We start from the raw sequence: 22079 nt of genomic DNA on the forward strand, positions 1-22079 counted from the left end.
AAAAAATTTTTTTAGCTCATGGAATGGATCGCACTATGGAATCGAGATTACCCCAGGGGAACGATCCCCTGTTGACCCAGGTCGACGCAAGCAGGCATTCGGATTCTGGGGGACCTGCCAAAAAGTGCACAAGGGAAGAGTTGGAGCTCTCAAGAAACTCAAAGAAGATTAAAACTAAAAAGACTTTCAGAGTTGGAACCATAAATGTACAGACAATGATTAAGACTGGTAAACTTAAACAGGTAATAGATGATATGAAAGAGAGAAGCATTGGAATATTAGCGATGCAAGAAACAAGATACACTGACGAAGATACAGTGGAGTCAGAAGGCTTCATAATACTGAAGGGGAAACCAGGAGTTAGAGTGGGAAAGGAAAGACATGCACCGAGATGCTTTGGTACAGGGTTCATACTAGACAAGAGATATGAGGATGGCATAACTGAAATGAAGAGCAGGTCAGAAAGGATATCAACACTGACATTTCAAGCAGGGAACAAAAAGTATACAATAATAAATGGACATGCACCTACAAATGACAAGAACAGGAAAGGCAAGAAAGTTGCAGATAGTTTCTGGGAAGAGCTAGGTGATACACTGAAAAACATACCATATAGACATGTAAAGATACTCGTACGAGATTATAATGCACAGACTGGAAGACTGGAAGACGGAAGCAGCATAAAGGAGTAGTGGGCGAGTACCCTGCACACCAGTGGACAAACAAAAATGGAGAAAGACTAATTGAACTATGTCAAGAACACAAAATGAGATTGATGACAACAAACTTCAGGGCCAAACCGTGTAAGAAAAAGACATGAGCAAACTCATGCACCCGCCTTGGGGAATTCCAAATTGACCACATAGCAGTCAGCTGGACAAATGCTAAAGAAATCATGAGCACAAAGGTCAGGAAGAACACAAGAACAGAATCGGATCACTATCTTACAGAAGTTAAGCGCCTTTGGATCCCAAACAGGGACAGACTGCCACAGACGAATAGAAGACCAGAAAACATTAAGGCAGACAGAGACAAATTAAGACACAATCGATTCAGATATGAGGAAGGAATGAATCATTCAATGAATGGGATGACATGAAGCGAAATATGGTGAAACAGGCTGAACTATGGGGAAAGGAAGAAAAGAAACAGAAGCACTGGTGGTGGAACAAGGAATGTGAGGAAGTGGTAGAGACTTGCAGGAAAGCCTGGAGAGACTGGAGCAGAAAGAAGGACCCAGAAAAATTGGAAGTTTTCTTCGGAGCAAGAAAGGAAGCGGCCCGAACAATAAGATGGACCAGAAGAGAGAAGATTAAGCAGGAACTGGAAGAGATTGAGACCAACTTCAGGAAAAACAACAGCACACACTTTTTTGGGAAATTCAAAAAGAGTCTGATTGGATACAAGGGCAGAGAACTGTTTATAAGAGATAAGAAAGGGGAGCTGGGTGTTAGTGCAAAGGAGAACTGTCAGATTTTTGCAGAGCACTTTCACAACCTGCTGAAATGTAAACCACCTGAAGAAGAGCTGGAACTGGGGACTGACACAGAAGAGAGAGAGCCACGCCCTCCAACCAGGGAGGAAGTTGCACACGCCATAAGCGATCTAAAGAATAATAAGGCAACTGGAGAAGATGGTATAGCAGCCAAGATGATAAAGAGTGGAGGCAACAAAGCAACAAGACAACATGACCAACGTAATTCACCAGATCTGGAGAACAAAGAAGTTGCCAGGAGGATGGAAGAATGCAATTGTAGCACCAAAACAGAAGAAGGGGAATGAGAGTGATGCAAACAACTACAGAGGAATATCGCTACTAGAGATCGGATACAAGGTGCTGTCACAACTATTGCTCAAGAGAGTAGAAGAACAGGTAGAAAGTACAGTTGGCGACTACGAAGTGGGATTCAGGAAGGGAAGAGGTTATATAGAACAGATATTTATCCTGAAGCAACTGATAGAACATAGAGCATTAAAAAATAAAAAGACAGTAATAACCTTCGTGGACTTCACAAAGGCATATGACTCCATCGACAGAAAATTCTCTGCCTTCAAATTGACAAAACAGAGCATAGCAAATATCATGCTCTCGGCGTACCCTGAACTGGATGCAACCCTCGAGTTAGTGGTAAATACAAGTCAGAATGCTATAATGTAGCTTTTCAACAACTACACAATGGCACATCACGGCCACTCGCTTTCTATTTGTATAAGTTGTCACCGTCACAGCAAAAGTCGAATGCATACGATCAAGAGCTCCTCACAATCTGTGAGGCAATTGAGTACTTCCATCCGTAGTTAGAAGCCGGAGAGTTCACACCTTCACGGATCGTAAGCCAACCACCTACGTTTTTCAACAAAATGACAACAGCTGCTCGCCGTGTCAATACAACCATTTGGAATTTATCTCCCAGTTCAGCACTGGTGTCAAGCACATCTTGGACATTGGCACTGTTTTTCAGCATTGATAATTCCTTTTATTCTCTGACTTGATACTACTGCATTCATTGATGTCAGTATCTTTTTTAGTTATGAATTCATTACTGCTAAAAAGAGAGATTTCACTCTCACGTGAAACTTCTCTCAAATGTGTTCTCTTAACAACATATTTTCTTTCTCTGTTATACTGAATAAAGCTATTTGCCATGATACATGGAAGACAGGCAGAACATTACGATGCATGTATAGTTACATTCTTCAGATGGCCATTACCTTAACCTTCTGAAACTGGTGACCCTGATGTGATTAGCCACATAAACAACACAGGAAATGCAGGAACCTCCATAAAATCAATTTGCAAGGTGACAGATGAACTAACTGTGCCAATTCCATCAGTTTCCAGACAAGCCATGGTATTGTCGCCTTTCTGGTTGCAAAACACTGCATTGCAGTTTCCACATGTCAAGGCAAATTTCCAATGAATTGAAATGTCTGCAGATTCCACAAAGTTTGATGCAAATTCTCTGCACTCTTATGACTAAGACCAGACTGACTTCATTTGTCAGCTGAGAGGACATATACACACATTTGCCCTCACAAAGCTTGGAGAAATGAATCATGACTTGAAAACATCCACGAACTGCTGTGTTGAATAAAGATATTTTTTCATGGTGTGCAAGAGTTATATTTTGTGTACCAGCCTGCCTGAATGTTAAGGCATGCAAAATTAAGTTATTAGGACAGTCCATACCCAGCCTTTCTGAAATACTCTTAATAAATGTTATTTTTTATTTTGTAGTATTCAGTTACTACATTCATAACATATATAAATTTACTGTGGAACCAATAACAAGTTATGGTAGTAGGTGTTGGGAACTCACAGAGAAAATTAAAAAGATACTTAAAGCAAGAACTGGAACACTTAAGAAGAGAATGCAAAATTTTCCTGACTTGATAGGATAAGAAATGAGGAAATAAGAGAAAGGACAGTACCCCAATACAGTGTTAGAGACAGAATAGAAGAAAGACTGTTTGGAGGGTTAGGGCATGTCAAAAGAATGGAGAAAGACAGATGACCAAAGAGAGCACTTTCATGGGAACTTCCTGGAAGAAAAAGAAGAGGAAGACCCCAAAAAGGGTGGCAAGAAGGTAGCCAAGAAGTGATGAAGAGAAGAGAAATAGAAAAGGATGAGAAAGAATGTTGAGATCAAGGCATTTGGTGGCAGAGATATGAGATGCGGTGAAAGCTGTTAGACCATCTTGACAAGAAGAAGAGGAGGAAGAAGAAGAAGAATGAACTGTATAACATGAGTCTTTGTATGGCTAAGGCTATTTGCTATCAGTTAGTTAGTCGGACAGCTTTATGATCCATGTAACAATATGATTTACTGTGATGTGGAAGAATAATTTTACATTCATATATAAAGCATATACAGAAATTCTTTTAAAGGATAAACTTTTTCAGTTCGTTTTCAGACTCAGCTTCCATTATCTGTCGGACATTTTACATCACTGGGTAAGTGATCAAAAATTTTAGTGGTAGAATTGTGCACCTCTTTTTGTACTAAAGACAACCTTAATGTGGCATAAATAATGTCATTTTTTCTTCTGATATTGTAATTATGTACATTAGGTTATTAATGAGAAATCTCTTGAGGGGATACATATACTGTGAAGCAGTTTCAAAATGCTTAACTTCTGAAATAGATGAATACAAGATGATTGTAAGTGGCCATCACACATTATTCTTACAGCACATTTTTGAGCAATCTTTCTTAATGATGGTTTACCACAGAGAACATTATTCTGTATGACATTAATGAATGAAAATATGCAAAATATGTTACTGATTTCTCCCTCCCTGAGATCTGCAATAATTTGAACTGTAAATTTGGCTGGACTTGAGTTGCCTTAGGAGTTCCAAAATGCAATGCTGTTGGTTTCCCTCCACCTCCTCCTTCAATTTCAGTCATAAATATACAATCTAAAATTTTTGAATTCCTCCCCCTCCCAATCCCCCTACTTATTACTTCATCACTATGCATTACATTTGTCATTGGTGTAGCACCTCTTAATGTGCATAACTGAATATGTTGAGTCCTTCTACAACTGAGAGCATAACATCAGTTGTGGGAAAAACTTAATAATAGTTTTGAAAACATTATTTGCAATTTCTTTTGTTGCTGTATGTATGTCTGGATTGATTAAAATACTAGTGTCATGTGCAAAAAGAATTAATTCTGCTTGTTCTATATTAGCAGAAAGTTATTTACACATATGAGAAACAATATGGCACTACTGCATGCCTGTTCCATTATTCTACTGACTGTGTCTGGTATGAATGTGTTTGGTCTTTATCAGTACGGTTGTGTTATCAGCAAACTTCACAGTTTATGAGGAGTTCCCCAATTCTCAAGTTAATCATCTAGAAAAGTCAAAAACAAGAGGGAGCCAAGCAACGAACTTTGCGGGACACTCTATTTAATATTTCACCACTCTAAATTTGGTTTTATTCCTGTCATCTCATTTGTTAGTATGATCGACTGTTTTCTACTGAAATGAAATGCTCATACAACATTACAGGCCAGGAGACATTGCCCAGCGTTGTTTGGCCACCTTGCACAAGTCTTTCTATTTGACACCACTTTGGCGATCTGCATGTCAATGAAGATGAGATGAAATGATGAATACAACACAAACAACCAGCCCCTGAGCGAAGAAAACTTTCAATATGTAAAGTGTCCATCTAATACTCTGCAACTACATAAATTTTTATAGAATGGGATTTCGTGTACTCATCATACAAATGTGCAGATCTGTCTTCGCTATCGTCCTGGGTTTCTCTGTATAAACTGCGAAATTTAACTCTAAGTTAAATTAATGTCAAAATAGAAGTTGATTTCAATAGTCTATTTACTAACATCTTGAGAAATATTATTCAATAATTCACAACATGAAGCAGCTACGTGCTTACTACTCAGACACCAAAACGAGACTGCCAGCCTCTGCCAACATGGCTGACACTATATATACCTTTTGAACAATTCCGAACAATCCTCAACATTGTTTAAAATGACTTTTTGATTAAATAATAATTAAAATAAGCATTTAAAAACTGATAATAAATATATAAATGTATGTTTGCTCCTGTACAGCAAGTACATTATTATATTTGTCTGTGTCCGTGATTTGATTAGAGTATAACTTCTCGAATACATATTTACAATAATGTACTTATGTATTTTATTAATTACTGTAGCCTCCCTTCATAGAAAGTATTCCTATCTTTTACAGTGCTTCTGTACTTTAACGTAATTGCAATGTAATAGTTTTGCTGCTATAATTTTTTCGGGCTTATTGCATATTACGACCTTTTATTTACATGTGTGATCCCGAATTAGACTGGAGAATGTTTGTATTAAGTGGGTTTTTATGGACTGTTACGTTTCAAACCAGCCCAGAATTGAACCCAGGACACTGCAATCTGGAGGCACCGATGCTAAGCACTAGACTATGGGCTTATATTGTTATGATACGACTCTATTAATAAAAGAGGAATGCCTTTAACACTATATCATTTTAGTTTCTGTTAGTAGAATTTTATGATCTATACAATCGAAAACTTTGGGAAGATGATATAAAATGCCAACAGGACGCTTTCTCTCATTTAGTTCTAACAGAGTTGAGTTCATATGAAACAGAAGCCAAACTGAGTTGCTGTTAAAATCTTATTCTCAGAAAGGTGCTCCTTATTCTGCTGTACGCTACAATGATAAAAAAAATGAGAAGGAGGGATTTAGATACAGTTAGTGGTTTCTTACTTATCTCCATTTTTCTAAATGGGTGTTACTATCACAAACTTGTCTTTCAAAAAATACACCTTGAATCATAGACTGGTTACAAAGGTAACAAAAGTGGGGCACTAACAAGTCAGCAAAGGAATCTAAGTAACTCTATTGTGTTTGTTTCCGACAGTCCACTTTTTTTGCTGTGTTTTCATTTACTATTAGAAAGAATTCATTGAGTTCGGTAGCCAGTGACCTGGGATTTAATATCTGTCTCATAGCTCCTGTCACCAGAGTGTTTAATATTACTTGCCTTGCTGATTATATCCATGTCTTGCCTAATAATGCTATAAATTACCCACACTTTAATTTGGGAATTTTGAATTTCTTGTACATTGTACATGGGTTTTGACTTTTTCATCAAATAGTGAAGAATTTTGCAATATTACTTGTAGTGTCCTTTTCAGTCTTGATTAATAGAAGTATTTGGCATTAAATAATTTTCTCTTTTCCTTCACACTACGTCGTCCTATTCTTGTTGGGAATGTTAATGTGGGGATCAAACCAAAGCTGGATGTTATTAACTCTTAAGCACCCTTGATCATAGCTATTTGAGCTGAGATCGAGTTCCACAATCACTTCCTAGTTATTGCTACCACATCTTATTAGGATGCTCTTGAATTGCTTATCAAAGTTGTAAGATTTCTGCTGCCTGATGTTTCCAAAGCCTGTTATTGATGTACAGCACACAAAGAGCTTTGCAATGAAGTACTCAGTTACATATATGGCCTGGAACTTTCTTCCACTTTTTGTGTATATCGCCAATACCTAATTCCTTATATCAGGGCTACAGTAATATGATGCTAAATTTTATGCATCTAAGTATATCTGCTCAATTATTGTAACTTCCTTATGATATTCTGTTATGCACATCACAACTGTATGAATACCTTTAGATTTTTAAATTGTGTGCAGCGATATGAGAACCTCATATTTTTTGTTTAACAAGCTTCTTGTCATGTTGGAATACATTTTCCAACTGTAGTTTCTTGAGAGAATAACTTAAGGACAAACATCTATTGCTCTCTGGAAAATTCTGCTGACATATGACATTTTATGAACCTCCAGCATGCTCGAATAATTGTAGGTCAGCAACTTCTGCTACTCATTACAATGAAAAACCAGCCAAAGTTGCAAATTTCACTTTTTCTCTTTATTCAATGACTAGTTTTGCGTCAGGACCCCTTTTCAAATCATTGTAACAGGTAGTCAAAATGGTATTTCCATAAATTCAAAAACTATGTCAAAAATCTATAACATTTTGAAGAATATATTTTTGACATGGTTTTTCTGAAATACCATTTTGCGTATTTGTTATGACAATTTGAAAATGGGCCCTGGCCTGAAACTAGTCATCGAATAAATGAAAAAAGTGAAATCTGCAACTTTGGCTGGTTTTTCACTGGACTGAAAAGACCTTTTGTCATTTCTGCTATCACACACAAATGCTTCACTGAAGAATATTTACTTTAATGTTGAAACTTCCTGGCAGATTAAAACTGTGTGCCCGACCGAAACTCGAACTCGGGACCTTTGCCTTTCGCGGGCAAGTGCTCTAACCAACTGAGCTACCGAAGCACGACTCACGCCCGGTACTCACAGCTTTACTTCTGCCAGTACCTCGTCTCCTACCTTCCAAACTTTACAGAAGCTCTCCTGCGAACCTGCAGAACTAGCACTCCTGAAAGAAAGGATATTGCGGAGACATGGCTTAGCCACAGCCTGGGGAATGTTTCCAGAATGAGATTTTCACTCTGCAGCGGAGTGTGCGCTGATATGAAACTTCCTGGCAGATTAAAACTGTGTGCCCGACCGAGACTCGAACTCGGGACCTTTGCCTTTCGCGGGCAAGTGCTCTAACCAACTGAGCTACCGAAGCACGACTCACGCTCGGTACTCACAGCTTTACTTCTGCCAGTACCTCGTCTCCTACCTTCCAAACTTTACAGAAGCTCTCCTGCGAACCTTGCAGAACTAGCACTCCTGAAAGAAAGGATGTTGCGGAGACATGGCTTAGCCACAGCCTGGGGAATGTTTCCAGAATGAGATTTTCACTCTGCAGCGGAGTGTGCGCTGATATGAAACTTCCTGGCAGATTAAAACTGTGTGCCCGACCGAGACTCGAACTCGGGACCTTGAAACCAAGGAGAAACTACAGCCATCAATTTTTTCCTGAGGGCACAGAGCTCTCCTGTATGGCTTACTGATTATGGGATCCTCTAGGGTAAAATAGCCCCAGCTTGGATCTCCATGTATGGACTAATAAAGAGGATGTTGCCAACAGAAAAACAAAACTGGCATTATGTGGGTCAGAGTACAAATGTTAGATCCCTAATTAGGTAGGGAGGTTCAAGATTTTAAAAAGGGAAACAGATAGGGTGAAGTTATATAAAGTGTATTGTGGGTGGCAAGTAGAACAGGACTTCTGATGAGGTAAATAGAGGGTACTCTACACACACAGTCACATAAGAGTAATGCAGAAATAGGCCTAATAATTAATAAGAAAATACTATGAGCAGCATAATGAACACGTCACCAGTAACACATTTAGTCCAGAGGGTAGCAGACAATAACTCATCATCTGTCTGGAGGATGGTTTGGTATAGTTCCCCATAAAGTGATGCATCATGGTGGTTACCTTATGGATGCTAACAGTTGGACAGGATGTATGTATACACTCAACATCAGTATCTACACTGGTTAGATCCTCACCAAGGTGTAGTGTAGGACTCTCCCTCTGGTTGGCTCCACACACATTGTTTTATAACTGTTACTCTCAGTGTTAAGTAATTGTCTTTTCTTGTATCACTTGTTGCATTCCATGCTGGATTTTCCACTGTTGTGTTAAATTTCATGTGTTTCACTGGTTATCAGAGATATTTGATGTTTCACAATAATGCCGAGCAACATGTGGCAAGGTAATATTGCAAGAACTACATGATGTGGGTTATGACGGTAATGATACAACCATTGTACTCCTGAGCAGATAGACATATTCTGGTGTGGACCCTTTTAAGTAACTTCCACACCTGCCGAAGTTCTTGCCGTAATACCAGCTGAGAAAGTGTTGGAGGGAAAAACACAAAGTCTTACTTAAATGTTGACAATACAAATTATGAAAGGTGATGCCACATGTAGGCAATGTAATTTCATAAATTTGATCCAGTTTCCGGCTCAGTAACAAATAACACTAGTAAAAGAGTTTCAATTCTCATTATCTAACAGGAACTTCATCAATAATCTCATTTCTCCAAAACAAAAGATAAACTGTTAAAAGTGTGGGATCTTGTAAAGAGATTTGTTATTTGCCATATCAGTTGTTTCACTAGTCACATATTCAATGTCATGAAGAAACTGTCATCTTATTTATAAACACATGTTGTTGTTGTGGTCTTCAGTCTAGAGACTGCTTTGATGCAGCTCTCCATGCTACTCTATCCTGTCCAAGCTTCTTCATTTCCAAGCAACTACTGCACCCTACATACTTCCGAATCTGCTTAGTGTATTCATCTCTTGGTCTCCCTTTACGATTTTTAACCTCCATGCCAACCTCCAATACTAAATTGGTGATCCCTTGATGCCTCAGAACATGTCCTACCCACCAGTCACTTCTTCTAGAAAAGTTGTGCCACAAATTCTTCTATCCAATTACACTCAGTACCACCTCATTAGTTACATGATCTACCCATCTGATCTTCAACATTCTTCTGTAGCACCACATTTCGAAAGCTTCTATTCTCTTCTTGTCTAAACTATTTATCGTCCACGTTTCACATCCATATGTAGCTACACGCCGTACAAATACTTTCAAAAAAGACTTCCTGACACTTAAAGCTATACTTGATGTTAACAAATTTCTCTTCTTCAGAAATGCATTTCTTGCCATTGCTAGTCTACATTTTACCATCTACCTCGACTATCATCAGTTATTTTACCCCCCCAAATAGCAAAAGTCATCTACTACTTTGTGTCTCATTTCCTAATCTAATTCCCTCAGCATCGCCCTACTTAGTTGGACTACATTCTATTATCCTTGTTTTCCTTTTGTTGATGCTCATCTTATAGCCTCCTTTCAGGACACTGTCCATTTCTTTCAACTGCTCTTCCAGGTCCTTTGCTATCTCTAACAGAATTAGAATGTCATCGGCAAACCTCAAAGTTTTTATTTCTTCTCCATGGATCTTAATCTACTCCAAATTTTTCTTTTGTTTCCTTTACTGCTTGCTCAATATACAGATTGAATAACATCGGGGATAGGCTACAACCCTGTCTTCCTCTCCCTTCCCAACCAGTGCTTCCCTTTCATGCCCCTTGACTCTTATAACTGCCATCTGGTTTCTGTACAAATTGTGAATAGCCTTTCACTCCCCGTATTTGATCCCTGCCACCTTCAGAATTTGAAGAGAATATTCCAGTCAACGTTGTCAAAAGCTTTCTCTAAGTCTACAAATGATAGAAATGTAGGTTTATCTTTCCTTTATTTATCTCCTAAGTTTTAGGGTCAGTACTGCCTCATGTGTTCCAGTATTTCTATGGAATCCAAACAGATCTTCCCCAAGGTTGGCTTCTACCAGTTTTTCCATTCATCTATAAGGAATTCATGTCAATATTTTGCAGCCGTGACTTATTAAACTGATAGTTTGGTAATTTTCACTCCTGCCAACACTGCTTTCTTTGGGATTGGAATTATTATATTCTTCTTAGAGTGTCAGGGTATTTTGCCTGTCTCATACATCTTGCTGACCAGACGATAGAGTTTTGTCAGGGCTGGCTCTCCCACGGCTGTCAGTAGTTCTAATGGAATATTGTCTACTTCCGGGGCCTTATTTCGACTTAGAACTCTGTCAAATTCTTCGTGTAGTATCATATCTCCCATTTCATCTTCACCTGTGTTCTCTTCCATTTCCAAAATGCTGCCCTCAAGTACATCGCCCTTGTATAGACTATCTATATACTCCTTCCACCTTTCTGCTTTCCCTTCTTTGCTTAGAATTTGTTTTCAATCTTAGCTGTTGATATTTATACAAGTGGTTCTCTTTTCTCCAAAGGTCTCTTTAATTTTGCTGAGGCAACATTTATCTTACCCCTAGACATATATGCCTCTACATCCTTACGTTTGTCCCCTAGCCATCCCTGTTCAGCCATTTTGCACTTCCTGTCAATCTCATTTTTGAGACGTTTGTATTCCTTTCCGCCTGGTTCATTTACTGCATTTTTATATTTTCTCCTTTCATCAGTTAAATTCAATATCTCTTCTGTTACCCAAGGATTTCTACTAGCCCTTGTCTTTTTACCTACTTTATCCTCTGCTTCCTTCACTATTTGATCTCTCAAGTCTACCTATTCTTCTTCTACTGCATTTTTACCCCGCTCTTGTCAATCGCTCCCGAATGCTCTCTCCGAAACTCTCTACAACCTCTGGTTCTTTCAGTTTATCCAGGTCCCATCTCAAATTTGCACATTTTTGCAGTTTCTTGTTTTAATCTACAGTTCATAGCCAATAAATTGTGCTCCGAATTCATATCTGCCCCAGGAAATGTCTTACATTTTAAAACCTGGTTCCTAAATCTCATCTTACCATGATATGATCTGTCTGAAACCTTCCAGTGTTTCCAGGACTCTTCCACATTCACAGCTTTCTTTCATGATTCTTAAACCAAGTGTTAGCTATGATTAAGTTATGCTCTGTGCAAAATTCTACCAGGCGGCTTCCGCTTTCATTCCTTACTCCCATTCCATATTCACCTAGTATTATTCCTACTGTCGAATTCCAGTCCCCCACGAGTATTAAATTTTCGTCTCCCTTCACTATCTGAATAATTTCTTTTATCTCATCATACATTCCTTCAATCTCTTCATCATCTGCGGAGCTAGTTGGCATATAAACTTGTACTGCTGTGGTAAGTGTGGGCTTCGTGTCTATCTGGGCTACAATAACGCATTCACTATTCTGCTCGTATTCATTATTAAACCTACTCCTACATTACCCCTATTTGATTTTGTATTTACAACCCTGTATTCACCTGACCAGAAGTCTTGTTCCTCCTGCCACTGAACTTCACTAATTCCCACTATATCTAGCTATAACCTCTCCATTTCCCTTTTTAAATTTTCTAACCTACCTGCTCGATTAAGGGACCTGACATTCCACGCTCCGATCCTTTTTGTTTCTCCTGATGAGGATGTGCTCCTGAGTAGGGCACATAGTTTAATCTGCTAAAAAAATTACCTATGGATTAAGTATGGTTGAACTAAAAGAAATTCAATTGGTTTCTTACATAGTCAGCTTATTTAGCTCATTATGGAGCTAGTTGAATATTTTTACAGATGCATAATTTTCCACACAGTATGGATTAAGCAGCATGATTTGAACACCACAGTACATTACTAAGAAGTGTCCTAGTGACGGTTGCATACCATTACCTTCATTTAGACATTGAACTGACTCACTTGGCCAATAACAGGGGAATCTGTAGTTAAATATGGACTCGGTACCACAGTGTAAATCATTTTTTTTTTTTTTTTTTTACAACAAACATTACTAGAGACAAAATGAGAGGTAAGTGACAAACAATACTCCTAGGGCTGACTGGAAACTGAACCTGAGTCCTTTGGATTCACAGGTTGGATCTTTGTTTACAATTACACTGGTTTTGCACGTATTGAAATTTTGTGCTAAATTTGAAAATGCTGACAGAAGGTAACGAACACCGCTGAAGGCACTACAGCTATTCATTGAATAGCTGGGATTGACTGTCGTCAGCACTTTAATTAATGGTTCAAGGCATCATTTGGTGATTTTTAACTTTTTGTTCATTCACCACTACTTTAATATCACCTTCAGTACATTAAGCTGTATAAATAGTGTGTAGACTAGCAATTAACTACTCTCTTGCCAAATGTGTACAGACTATGATAAGGGTCGTATTGGGTAAAGTATGTTCACATACAAATCTTATTTTTCAATGGCATGGCAATATGTTGGCTGAATGTAACATTCATATTAAAAATATCTTTCAAACAAAACTGGCTAAACTCGTTTCCACCGAAAGAACACATTACAACTCTGAAAGCATGCATGTCACAGCACACATGTGGACACAGTAATACTGTTGACATTATACAAACGTGTTGCAGGCTTCATGTGTGTGTCTAAAAGAAGATAATTCTACAGCAACAAATTTTACTGCATTTGTAAATGGCAGTTTCAAACAGTTGCTTTCTGGACTTGAATTTACCAACAAAAAGTTTCCCTATTTACTTTAAACAAATGCAATGATTACTGCTACTATAAATGCCTACATACAAAAATTAGTTTGTTCTGAAACTCTCTTATCATAACATCTCCACGGCCCTTTTTTTTCTTTTTATCTCTCTCTCTCTTTTCAGATTAAACCACTATGGGGAAAATAAATTCACTCTTTGTCTGTACCAGGGCATCTCATTCAGAAATTAAAACTGCTGTCAAAGATTTGTTACTACATTTATTACACAACATTCGCTATTTGACAGTGTTGCAACTACAATGCCAACATTCTTTCTTAAGGAAGTTTATTGTTTCTGCTTCACAATTCTTGCGTCACCTGATCTCTACGACAATCATACTGGCAGCCTGACATTCTCTTGCATCTGCAAATAGTTTATGCTGATTTTTTATCCTTCTTGGGGAGAGTGTCTTCTTCCCACGGCCTTGGACCTCTTATGCTTTGCCAGTTATCAATGTCAATCTGAAAATAAGAAATTCGTTTGTATCAAGTTTAACAAAAACACTGCACTCGCCGTAAATTCGAATAATTTATTTACGATCACTCTAAGAAATACTGTAAGCAACACATTAAATGACGTGTAATACTTTATTTTCTAAACAGTGCACTGAATTCAAACAAACAACAAAGTCTTTAAGTGGTAACCACCTGCTTCAATTTTTCGTATTCGCTTTCTAAAGTCACTTCGCCAGGTTTCTTCATTTTTATGTTAGCCTTTTCGACTTCTTCAGGTTTTAGGGGCATGAACTTCCTGAATTTGTACCTATAAACAACATAAATGTAACAAACTCTCTTCCTTTTCTTTTGAAAATTTATTACACTATGATAGCATACCTAACCTCGGAAAATTCTTTTAAACCAAATGATCCAACCACAACCATCGTCACAAATGGTAGTCCATATCGCAGAAATTTGTTTTTCGAACCCATAACTTACACAACTATCTCAAAGTTTTCATATTCCCCCTTGCCACAAGAAAACCAAAGCTACAACAGCTGGAAGATAGGCATACATTATGCGGCAAATCGCCTTATCTTGGTGCTATATCCTTTGGCCAAATATATAGTACCAAAGTACTTCATCAAAAGCTAAGCGTTATAACAAACGAAAAATGTTTAAAGGTTCGTTGTAAACGGTTATTCCATGCTGTTTTTGAAACTCAAGGTAGTTGCAAATGTCGTCAAATGGGGTTTCTGTTAGCCGCAACAGCCAATAGACGTAATTTGTTGGTGTTGCACATTTTAGCGATTTTGATCGAGATAAACCTACGCTGCAGTGTTCTTCTTCGGCATGTAGTGTACAAGTGTGCACAGAATCAGCTAAGTGGAAAATCCGTGCTATACGTACGTTTATTTATATATAACAGACGATTCAGAAACTTGCCCTTGTGTGAGACCGCGAGTACAAGATTGTGTACCGATTTAAAGTTCTAGGTTCTCATATTTTACTGTTCGTGTTGCTTCTGCGTAATCTTTCATTGATTGTAGCAAACCGATTGTATCGTGAAATTTTGAACATTCGCAAGGGCCGCGATAAACTAGTTCTAGTTGTGGGGTTAAAGCAAATTGTACTCTTTTAGAATCTGGAGAACATAAGCCTGTTCTCGTTCAGAAAACCGGTCTCCACTCTCATTGCACAATTAAGCCAGAAACAGGAGAGTGAGACTTTTCGGGTGCTTACAAAACTATATTTTCGTAAGTTACTGGTACGAGTTTTTCTGATACGCAATTTACTTCGTTGCAAATCAGCGTTTTCGGTTCACAATTCAGACAAAGAATACACCACTCCTGAATTTCATTGTATATCAACGCAAATAATATGCATAATCTACGATCAGTTTGTAGCAAATCGGCGTATGTGGATTTTTTAACTAACATATTGGGTTACATTTGGTTTTGGCTTAAAAAGGAGTAGCTCTAAATATTATCTGCATTTTTCGTAAATTAAGTCTGTTTTCGAGTTTCATGAAACTAGTAGTATTTACCACAGGTTTTTGTGTTGCCTTAACAGAAATCTTGTTTTGCGTATTTGCTTCATTTCTTATAGAAAATCAACAACTTTTTAGCTCAACAGACTGAAAGACAATCAGTGGACTTAATTGAAGCTAAGATTAGATTAGTTTTTCGTTCCATAGATCCGTGCTGAGGAGATCCTCGTGGATGTGGAACATGTCATTTTTTTAAAGCTGAAATAACAGTACTAATAGTATGAGTATATACAATATATAAGTGCTTTTAAGTCCTTGTGCAGATCATTTTTGTTCCTGGTATTCTATGTATGAACTGAGCTGTTTGTTGGAAAAAGAGATATATTATTTAGGACAAATTTCATTAAGGAGTAAATATACTGAGAGGCAGTAGTTAGTGTACCCAGTTCTATGAAGAGGTTTCTACAGGACGTCCATGAATTTACTCCACAAAAAATACGTATTACACGCTTTTGGACTCTGAAAACTTTTGTTGGACTTGAAGAGTTACCCCAAAATATTATACCATATAACATTATGGAATGAAAGTAGGCAAAGTATGCAAGCTTTTTCATTTTTATGTCGCCTATGTCTGCTAACACTCGAATTGCAAATACAGATTTGTTAAGGTGTTTCTGCAGTTCTGTGGTGTGCTCCTCCCAACTGAATTTATTACCAAGTTGTAGTCCCAGGAATTTAAGACTGTCAACCTCTTCTATCTGCTCTTCTTCATACATTATGCATATGCTGGGTGGAAACCTCTTACAGGTTCTGAATTGCGTATAGTGAGTCTTTTCGAAGTTTAATGTCAGTGAGGTGGCTTTAAACCATTTATTACTATCCATGAAAATATCATTAGCAGATGTCTCTAGAACTACACTCAACATACTATTTATTGCAATAATTGTGTCATCTGCAAACAAAACGAACTCTGCTTCTGGCAGTGTAATTGATGAGAGATCATTAATGTACGCAAGAAAAAGCAATGGCCCTAAGATGGATCCTTGTGGGACACCACATGTAATTTCTTCACATTCTGATGATGACTGATGACTTAATTCATTAGTCCCTTGCACTGACACCCTTTGTTTCCTGTTAGCGAGGTATGACTTGAACCATTTTGCAGCACTGCCCGTGACACCATAGAATTCTAATTTATTTAAAAGGATGTTGTGGTTCACACAATCAAATGCCTTTGACAAATCACAGAAAATACCTGTTACTTCTAATCTGTTATTTAATGAATTAAGTACATTTTCACTGTAGGTGTAAATAGCCTTCTCGATATCAGACCCTTCAGAAATCCAAACTGTGTTCTTGATAATATGTTATTTGTAGTCACATGGTTGAGAAGCTGCCTGTACATTACTTTTCCTAAAATTTTTGAGAATGCTGGCAAAAGTGAAACCAGTCCATGGTTTGATGGTATCTCTTTCCCCCCTTTCTTGATTAGAGGTTTAACATCTGCATATTTTAGCCAGTCAGGAAATGTCCCAGTTATAATTGGCTGGTTCCACAAGTAACTTAGAATTGTACTAAACTCACAAGAACATGCCTTAATTAACTTTGTTGATATTTCATCGTAACCACTAGAATGCTTTGTTTTTACAGATTTTATTATGGAAGTTATTTCTTTTGGTGGAGTGAGTGACATATTCATGTACCTGAAGTTATTTGTAAAGGCTAGTTTCAGATATTCAAGGGCATTATTTACTGATCCTGACAATCCCATTCTATCAGTAATGGATAATAAAGTACTTGTTAAATAGATTTGCCACACTATGTCCATCGGTTACTAATGTGTCATCTACCTTTAATGCTATTTGCTCCTGTTCCTTTCTGGTTCTACCTGTCTCCTCTTTCACTATACCCCATATTGTTTTTATTTTGTTCCCTGACATTGCTATCTTCTTCTCGTAGTGCATTTGTTTAGACGTCTGAATTACTTTTTTTAAATATTTTACAGTATTCCTTGTATTTAGCTAAATCATCAGCATTGGAGCTATTCTTGGTCGACAGATACATTTTCCTTTTTGTCTTATGGGAAATCTTTATTGCTTGTGTAATCCATGGTTTTATTATAGACTTCTGTTTAATTTGAGTAACTTTTAGAGGAAAACAGTTTTCAAACATGGCACTGACATTGTTCATGAATGTGTTATATTTTTCATTCATGTCATGAGCACTATAAACATCTTTCCAGTTCATATCTTTGAGCAGTTTTCTTAAACACTCAATTTTTGGTTGATTGACTACTCTCCTGTACTCAGATTTAGCAGTCCTGATAATCTGCTTAGAATTTACATCTAAAACAAGGAGCTGCATGTCATGATCTGATAATCCATTTATTACAGGTTTTATGATATGATTTTGTTGCTTTGATTTGTCTTTAAAAATGTTATCAATGGCTGTTATTAAGGATTTAGTGATCCTAGTTGGAAAGTTTACAGTGTGAGTTAGATTGAAACACAACATTACTAACTGCAGTAAATGTTTACTGGAAGATTGCAATAGAAAATCTGTAATAAAGTCACCAGTAATCAAAATTTCTTTGTTTCTTCCTGTTAAATAACCCAAAAGAGCTTCTAATTGATTTATGAATAGATTATAATTTCCTGCAAGTGCTTGGTAAATAGTTACTATTATATAGGATCTGTTATGGAACTCTACTTCTGTTGCACATGCTTCTAGATGCTGCTCTAAACAGAATTTATTAATGTCAATGTTCTTGATTTTATGACAGTTTTTAATAAATGTGGCAACTCCTCTCCATCCATATATACTCTGCAGAAGTAGGAAGCTAGCTTAAATCCTGAAATTTCTAACACATCTATACCAGTGTTCACTTGATGTTCAGAGAGGCAGATTATGTCAATTTAGTTAGATGAATTCATTTCATCAATACAAATGAATAGTTCATCAACTTTATTTCAGAGTCCCGAAATGTTCTGGTGTAATAAACGTAACTGATACTGCATGTTAATGGGATTATAACTGCTTTGGCGAAGATGAACTGGCAGTTTCTGATTACTTTCTGTTAAACATTGTTTAAATGGAGGCTGTATGCTAAAATCTGTCTCCTGTTCATCTGTTTTCTCAAACTGAGCGTGTCTGCCAATCTCTCTTAAAATTCGTTTTCTTTCCCCCTTCCCTATCCTAAAAAATGCATCCCTGTGGCACCTGTGACCACTGGTATTTTACCATTAAAGTTATTTGTTCACTGCCTTGTAATACATTGCACCAGCCAAAATACAGACACACTGTGAATGCTGTTCTCAAACACAGGTTGACGTTCGTAAGTAGCTGGAAATCGCTCTGACTGCTGTCAAGCAGTTGCCAGCTGGTGCGAATCAGTGTGTTGGAAGAACCCCTGAGAGTCGTGTACCTGTGATACCTGTACCAGAGGAACCAGTACCTCAAGTACTATCCTCTCCTGTGGATCGTTTCTCCTCTGCAGAAAGTACAGGATCTGTCAGTATCTGTCCACTTGATTGTGAGTGGGATGCCAATGGTAGGGCTCCAGGGAGGAATGAGGATGTTGTACAGCTTTCCCTAACCAACAAGTTTGAGGTATTGTCTTTCACTGAAACTGAAACTGGGTCAGTGGGACCCATGTCACTGGTTTTGAGGGAACCTGTTTTGTCCAATGTCAAGAGAAGACAACTGCAAAATTAATATATTTATCGTTGGCAGTTCAGACGTGTGGCAAATGATGGTACCCTTAGGGAAATGGCAGTGAGGGACGGGAAAGAACACCTGATGCACTCAGTGTGTTTGCCTGGGGACCTCATTTAACATATTGAAGAGGCTTTGTGGCAGCCATTGAGGGAACAGGGTGCAACCAACTCCAGATAGTGGCACATGTTGAAACAAATGATGCGTGTCGTCTGGGCTCTGAGGTCATGCTTGTGCAAGACCAGCCTTGCAGCATTGTCCCCGGAACTGATTATGGCCCTTGAAGAACTGAACCATAGATTTCGAAAGCTCTGTGACAAGGTAGGCTGAGACATCCTTGACTTGCGCCACAGAGTTGAGAAATGTAAGGTCCCCCTAAATTGGTCAGGTGTACACTACACATCAGAGGCTGTTACTCAGGTAGCTCAATGTGTTTGTGGGTTGCACACAAGGGTTCCTTAGATTAGGTGATCCTCCATCCAATCCAGATAACGATAGGTGTAGGAAACACGGAAGATCAATGTAAAATCGAAAGAAATGCCTCCCACAGGTGAGAGTATTAAAATCCCAATGGCAAACTGCCAAAGCATTCGCAATAAAGTGCCAGAGTTTGAATCACCCATGACAAGCAGTGAAGCTCGTGTAATACTAGATACAGAAAGCCGCTTGAAACCTGAAATTTATAGCAGTGAGATTTTCAGGGAAAATTTAAGTGTACATCGGAAGGACAGGCAAATGGGAAACGGAGGTGGTGTATTCGTCACAGTAAGCAGGAAAACTCAAGTCCACTGAGATAGAAAGTCAAGCTGCATGCGAGCTTGTTTGGGCAATACTCAGCACCAGGGCAGGGCATAAAATGATAACTGGATCCTTCCATTGCCCACCAGACTCATCTCCTGATGTAATCGAAAACTTTAGAGAAGACCTCAGTTCACTTGTACATAAGTTTCCTGATCATATTGCAATCATAAGTGGCGACTTTGATCATCCAACAATTAATTGGCAAAATAACAATTTTGTTATTGGTGGGTGTGACAATACACCCTGTGAAACTTCATTAAATGCTTTCTCTGAAAACTACCTAGAACAGATAGTTTGGAACCCCATTCATGATGGAGATATGTTGGATCTAATGGCAACTAATAGACATGATCTCTTTGAGGATGTCCAGATCAAAACTGGTATCAGTGACCATGACACAGTTGTGGAAACAAGGATTGATAAAGTAAAAAGGACAATTAAAATAAGCAGAAAGATATGTATGTTCAGTAAACTAGATAAAAATCAATAGTGTCATATCCCAATGAAGAACTTGAAACTTTCAGCACAGGCAGGAGTATGTAGAGGAACTCAGGCTCAAGTTTAAAAGAATTGTTGACCGTGCACTGGATAGATATGTTGGGGATGTTGAACATATATAGAGAAGGACAGCACTAATGGCCACAGGTCTGTTTAATCTGTGGGAGTGTGTTGTAGAGATAGTGAAGAGCTGGAATGGAAGACTCTTGAAGATAGATGTGAACTATCCTGAGAAAGTCTATTAATAGAGTTTCAAGAACTGGGCTTAAATGATTACTCTAGAAATATACAAAAACCTCCATATGCATCACTCACATAGGGATTGTGAGAATAAGATTAGAATAATTACTATCCACAGAGGCATTCAAACAGTCATTCATCCTGCACTTCACACGTGAATGGAACAGGAAGGAACCCTAATAATTTGTATAATGGGATATACCCTCTGTCACGCACCTCACGGTAAAGATGTAGATGTAGGTTATTTGGCTTGAAGTCCAAATGGGGACGATGTGAACCAATACATTGGAATATCTTTGACATGAATTGCATCAGTGAGAACTACCATAACACAACATGTGACTGCAACAGAATGTTTACTTGTAAGATATACATTTTTCCAGGAAATATCAAGTTGGGGGCGTAACTGCGGCTGGATTTATGTGCTGCACCTGTTTTTCTCGAAAAATATACATAAAACTTTCTGTGCATTAGCTGAGGCAATGAAATTATGAAGCTGAGAATATCGCAATTTCGTAATCCGAATTTTCAACAACATCAAATGATTTGTGTTTTGTATTGCTGCCAACCTAAGAAAGTAATAGTTATTTAAGATATAAATTGTAATTTTGAGTACACTTTGGAAAGTTGGCTAAATTACACATCCTGTGGTAGGTATCAACAAAATTAAATACAATTAATAGTTTTAATTACGTTTCAGACCAAATAGCGTGCCAAGTCAGTACAATAGGCGGTTTGGATGCCGAAAGTACCATGATTTTTCAGATGAGAACCTGCAACTCGCTTGAGATGTGAAGAAGAAAGAAATGTCAGTTAGGAAAGCTCATGAGATGTATGGTGTGTCTAAGAGTACAATTGTTGGTAGAATAAGTTGGCAAAAAACACCAAAATACTTATATATGGGTGTCTATGTATTCTATCAACAGATGATGAAGAAAGGTTGACAGAGTCTTTACTGCTGACTGCAGACTAGGGTTTGACTTTGACTGAGTTTGATGTGTCACTGATTGTCAAAAGATCTTGAAACAATTAGTGTGCAACAACGAAGATATAAAAACACAGACCTGTTGTTGATTGGGTGAAATCATTTCTGAAGAGACAACTTGATCAAATGAAAGTGAGATTTAGAGAGAACATCAAGTGATTCAGAGCTGCTGTTGATCAAGAATCAATAACAAACTACTTTAAAACATTAGAGGTAACACTAAATGATGTACATACTGACGCTATTATAAATTATGACCAGACCAACTTTTGTGAAGAACCAGAAAGGAAGAATGTTATTGTTTGACAGACCTACAAACATCCAGAACGGTTCCTAGACTCCTCCAACTCAAACACATCACCAAT

At 37.9% G+C, this 22079-nt stretch overlaps 1 long non-coding RNA gene across 1 annotated transcript; it reads right to left on the minus strand.

The window, feature by feature from the left end:
* Nucleotides 1-13983: 13983 nt before the first annotated feature.
* LOC124622391 lies at nt 13984-14603 on the minus strand. Its single transcript, XR_006980627.1, has 3 exons — nt 14389-14603; nt 14198-14312; nt 13984-14011 (listed from the first exon to the last, which is right to left on the minus strand). It is a non-coding gene; the product is annotated as an uncharacterized LOC124622391 (long non-coding RNA).
* Between the last annotated feature and the right edge of the window lie 7476 nt (nt 14604-22079).

Source organism: Schistocerca americana, chromosome 7, assembly GCF_021461395.2.
Source record: "Schistocerca americana isolate TAMUIC-IGC-003095 chromosome 7, iqSchAmer2.1, whole genome shotgun sequence".
Taxonomy (NCBI): Eukaryota; Metazoa; Arthropoda; class Insecta; order Orthoptera; family Acrididae; genus Schistocerca; species Schistocerca americana.